Source organism: Arachis ipaensis, chromosome B3 (assembly GCF_059453495.1).
Source record: "Arachis ipaensis isolate K30076 ecotype BB chromosome B3, ASM5945349v1, whole genome shotgun sequence".
Taxonomy (NCBI): Eukaryota; Viridiplantae; Streptophyta; class Magnoliopsida; order Fabales; family Fabaceae; genus Arachis; species Arachis ipaensis.
This window is the reverse complement of record NC_142438.1, coordinates 92024138-92029650: the sequence shown is the minus strand read 5'-3', so window position 1 is coordinate 92029650 and position 5513 is coordinate 92024138. Positions and strand designations below refer to the sequence as shown.

The 5513-nt window shown below is 37.2% G+C and overlaps 1 non-coding gene across 1 annotated transcript; it reads right to left on the bottom strand.

Moving 5' to 3' along the window:
- Positions 1–2182: 2182 nt before the first annotated feature.
- Positions 2183–2290, bottom strand: LOC148571575 (small nucleolar RNA R71). The gene has a single exon (XR_015908298.1). It is a non-coding gene; the product is annotated as a small nucleolar RNA R71 (small nucleolar RNA).
- Positions 2291–5513: the final 3223 nt, after the last annotated feature.

Below are 5513 nucleotides of genomic sequence, written 5' to 3'. Positions count from 1 at the left end.
AGTCAGTTGTTGTATGCCTGATTTGTATCTGCTGAAGCTTGGCTGGCCATTGGCCATGTCTAGTGTTTTGGACCGGTGCTTTCAATGGAAGCTTGGCTGGCTAGTAAGCCATGTCTAATTCCTGGACTGGAGGTTTAGGCTAACATTGCATGATTCCTGAAATTCTCATTAGAAATTTTGAAATCCTTATTTTCTTTTTCAAAATAATTTTCGAAAAATATACAAAAAAAATTACAAAAAAATTTAATAAAATCATAAAACCAAAAATAATTTTGCATTTCTTGTTTGAGTCCATTGTCAATTTATAAGTTTGGTGTCAATTGCATGTTTATCTCTTTCTTGCATTTTTTGAAAATTCATGCATTGCATTCTTCATGATCTTCAAGTTGTTCTTGATTAATCCTCTTGTTTGATCTTCATATTTTCTTGTTGTGTGTTGCATCTTGTTTTTCATATGCATTCTTGCATTCATAGTGTCTAAAAATTAAAAATTTCTAAGTTTGGTGTCTTGTCATGTTTTTCTTTTCTTAAAAATTTTCAAAAATGTGTTCTTGATGTTCATCTTGACATTCAAAGTGTTCTTGGTGCTCATCTTGACATTCAAAGTGTTCTTGCATGCATTGTGTGTTTTGATTCATAATTTTCATGTGTTGAGTCTTTTTATTGTTTTTCTCTTTCATCATTAAAAATTCAAAAATAAAAAAATATCTTTCCCTTATTCTCTCATAAATTTTCGAAAATTTGGTTTGATTTAGTCAAAAAGTTTTTAAATCTAATTGTTTCTTATGAGTCAAATTAAATTTTCAATTTAAAAATTCTATCTTTTTCAAATCTTTTTCAAAAAATCAAATCTTTTTCATTTTTCTTTCATATTTTCGAAAATTTTAAATTTTGATTTTCAAAATCTTTTTCTTATTTCCATTTCATATTTTCAAAATTAATGCTAACAATTAATGTGATTGATTCAAAAATTTTTAAGTTTGTTACTTGCTTATTAAGAAAGGTTCAATCTTTAAGATTTGAAATCATATCTTTTTGTTTCTTGTTAGTCAAGTAATCAACTTTAATTTTCAAAATCAAATCTTTTTAAATTTCTTTTTCAAATCTTTTTCAAAATAAATTTCAATCACATCTTTTTCAAAATCAATTTCAAAATATTTTCTAACTTCTTATCTTTTCAAAATTGATTTTCAAATCTTTTTCAAACTAATCCTATCTTTTTGTTTGATTCTTATCTTTTTCAAAACTACCTAACTAATTTTCTCTCTCTAATTTTTGAAAATCACTTTCCTCTTTTTCAAAATTCCTTTTTAATTAACTAATTATTTTAAATTTTAATTTTAATTTTATTTCTTTTCTTATTTTCGAATTTTAACTTTAATTTTAAATAAAAAAACAAAAAAAAACAAAAAAATATTTCATTTTTATTTTATTTAATTTTCGAATTCTTCCCTCTCTCATCTCCTTCTAATTATTTATTCATCTACTAACACTTCTCTTCTACCCAAGAATTCGAACCCACTCTTCCCCTCTGTGTTTGGATTCTTATCTTTTCCTTCATTTATTCTTCTCTTCTTATGCTTACATAAGGAATCTCTATACTGTGACATAGAGGATTCCGTATTTTCTTTTCTATTTTCTTTTTTTTCATATGAGCAGGAACAAGGATAAGAACGTTCTTGTTGAAGCTGATCCTGAACCTGAAAGGACTCTGAAGAGGAAGCTAAGGGAAGCTAAAGCACAACTCTCTGGAGAAAATCTGACAGAAATTTTCGAAAAAGAAGGAGACATGGTCGAAAATAATAACAATGCAAGGAAGATGCTTTGTGACTTTACTGCACCAAATTCCAATTTACATGGAAGAAGCATCTCAATCCTTGCCATTGGAGCAAACAATTTTGAGCTAAAGCCTCAATTAGTTTCTCTAATGCAACAGAACTGCAAGTTTCATGGAATTCCATCAGAAGATCCTTTTTAGTTCTTAACTGAATTTTTGCAGATCTGTGATACTGTTAAGACCAATGGGGTTGACTCCGAGGTCTACAGGCTTATGCTTTTCCCATTTGCTGTAAGAGATAGAGCTAGAATATGGTTGGACTCTCAACCTAAGGATAGCCTGAACTCTTGGGATAAGCTGGTCACGGCTTTCTTAGCCAAGTTCTTTCCTCCTTAAAAGCTTAGAAAGCTTAGAGTGGATGTTCAAACCTTCAAACAGAAAGAAGGTGAATCCCTCTATGAAGCTTGGGGGAGATATAAGCAATTGACCAAAAAGTGTCCTTCTGACATGCTTTCAGAATGGACCATCCTGGATATATTCTATGATGGTCTGTCTGAATTATCAAAGATGTCATTGGACCATTCTGCAGGTGGATCCATTCACCTAAGGAAAACGCCTGCAGAAGCTCAGGAACTCATTGACATGGTTGCAAATAACCAGTTCATGTACACTTCTGAAAGGAATCCTGTGAGTAATGGGACGCCTCAGAGGAAAGGAGTTCTTGAAATTGATACTTTAAATGCCATATTGGCTCAGAACAAAATATTGACTCAGCAAGTCAATATGATTTCTCAGAGTCTGAATGGATTGTAAGCTGCATCCAACAGTACTATAGAGGCATCTTCTGAAGAAGAAGCTTATGATCCTGAGAACCCTGCAATAGCAGAGGTGAATTACATGGGTGAACCCTATGGAAACACCTATAATCCCTCATGGAGAAATCATCCAAATTTCTCATGGAAGGATCATCAAAAGCCTCAACAAGGCTTTAATAATGGTGGAAGAAACAAGTTTAGCAATAGCAAGCCTTTTCCATCATCCACTCAGCAACAGACAGAGAATTCTGAGCAGAATCTATCTAGCTTAGCAAATATAGTCTCTGATCTATCTAAGGCCACTCTAAGTTTCATGAATAAAATAAGGTCCTCCATTAGAAATTTGGAGGCACAAGTGGGACAGCTGAGTAAAAGAGTCACTGAAACCCCTCCTAGTACTCTCCCAAGCAATACAGAAGAGAATCCAAAAAGAGAGTGCAAGGCCATTACCTTACTTGGTGTGGCCGAACCCAAAGAGGAGGAGGAGGACGTGAATCCTAGTGAGGAAGACCTCCTGGGACGTTTAGTGACCAATAAGGAGTTTCCCTTTGAGGAACCAAAGGAATCTGAGGCTCATCTAGAGACCATAGAGATTCCATTGAACCTCCTTCTGTCCTTCATGAGCCCTGATGAGTATTCATCCTCTGAAGAGGATGAAGACATTACTGAAGAGCAAGTTGCTAAGTACCTTGGTACAATCCTGAAGCTGAATGCCAAATCATTTGGTAATGAGACTTGGGAAGATGAACCTCCCTTGCTCACCAATGAACTAAATGCATTAGATAGGCAGAAATTACCTCAAAAGAAACATGATCCTGGTAAATTCCTAATTCCCTATAACATAGGCACCATGACCTTTGAGAAGGCTCTGTGTGACCTGGGGTCAGGAATAAACTTAATGCCACTCTCTGTAATGGAGAAAATTGGAATCTTTGAGGTGCAAGCTGCCAGAATCTCTTTAGAGATGGTAGACAACTCAAGAAAACAGGCTTATGGACAAGTAGAGGACGTGTTGGTAAAGGTTAACGGCCTTTACATCCCTGCTGATTTCATAATCCTAGACACTGGGAAGGATAAGGATGAATCCATCATCCTTGGAAGACCCTTCCTAGCCACAGCAAGAGCTGTGATTGATGTGGACAGAGGAGAGTTGGTCCTCCAACTGAATGAGGACAACCTTATGTTTAAAACTCAAGGATCTCCTTCTATAACCATGGAGAGGAAGCATGAAAAGCTTTTCTCACTGCAGAGTCAACCAAAGCCCCCACAATCAAACTCTAAGTTTGGTGTTGGGAGGCCACAACCAAACTCTAAGTTTGGTGTTGGGAGGTCCCAACAATGCTCTGAATATCTGTGAGGCTCCATGAGAGCTCACTGTCAAGCTATTGACATTAAAGAAGCGCTTGTTGGGAGGCAACCCAATGTTATTTAATTATATCAATTTTATTTTATTTTACTTTTTTAGGTTGATGATCATGTGGAGTCACAAAAACTACTGAAAAATAAAAAACAGAATGAAAAATAGCTTCAAAAATAGCTCACCCTGGAGGAAGAACTTACTGGCGTTTAAACGCCAGTAAGAAGCATCAAACTGGCATTTAACGCCAGAAAGAAGCATCAAGCTAGCGTTAAACGCCAGAAACAAGCACCAGACTGGCATTTAACGCCAGAACAGAGCATGGAAGTGGCGTTAAATGCCAGAAACAAGCTACATTTGGGCGTTTAACGCCAAAAACAAGCAGCAAGCTGGCGTTTAACGCCAGACATGCATGCTAAGGGCGTTTTACATGCCTAATTGGAGTAGGGATGTTAAGTCCTTGACCCCATTGGATCTGTGGACTCCACAGGATCCCCTTAGGATCTGTGGACCCCACAGGATCCCCACATTTTCTTCTCTCCTCTTCACACCTTTTCATAACTCTCTTCCACAAATACCCCTCACTAATCACCTCAATCACTCTTCCCCATCACCTCTTCACCACTCACATCTATCCTCTTTTCCCCAAAATTCAAACTCTTTTCCCTCCCAAACCCAACCCTAATGGCCAAACCCTAAACCTTCCCCCACTCCTATATAAACCCCTCTTTCCTTCTTCATTTTCACACAACACAACCCTTTCTTCTTCCCCTTGACCAAATACACACCTCTCTCCCTCTCCTCCATTTTTCTTCTTCTTCTCCTTCTTTCTTTTTTCTTTTGCTCTGAGACAAGCAAACATTTTAAGTTTGGTGTGGTAAAAGCATTGCTTTTTATTTTTCCATAACCATTAATGGCACCTAAGGCCAGAGAAACCTCAAGAAAGAGGAAAGGAAAGGCAATTGCTTCCACCTCTAAGTCATGGGAGATGGAGAGATTCATCTCAAAGGTCCATCAAGACCACTTCTATGAAGTTGTGGCCAAGAAGAAAGTGATACCTGAGGTTCCTTTCAAGCTCAAAAAGAATGAGTATCCGGAGATCCGACATGAGATCCGAAGAAGAGGTTGGGAAGTTCTCACCAACCCCATTCAACAAGTCGGGATCTTAATGGTTCAAGAGTTCTATGTAAGCACATGGATCACTAGGAACCATGATCAAAGTGTGAACCCGAATCCAAAGCATTGGCTTACCATGGTTCAGGGGAAATACTTAGATTTCAGTCTGGAAAATGTAAGGCTGGCGTTCAACTTGCCAATGATGGAAGAAAACGCATGCCCCTACACTAGAAGGGTCAACTTTGATCAAAGGTTGGACTAAGTTCTCATGGACATATGTGTGGAAGGAGCTCAATGGAAAGTTGACTCAAGAGGCAAGCCGGTTCAATTGAGAAGACTGGACCTTAAGCCTGTAGCTAGAGGATGGTTGGAGTTTATTCAACGCTCAATCATTCCTACTAGCAACTGGTCTGAAGTTAGTATAGACCGGGCCATCATGATCCATAGT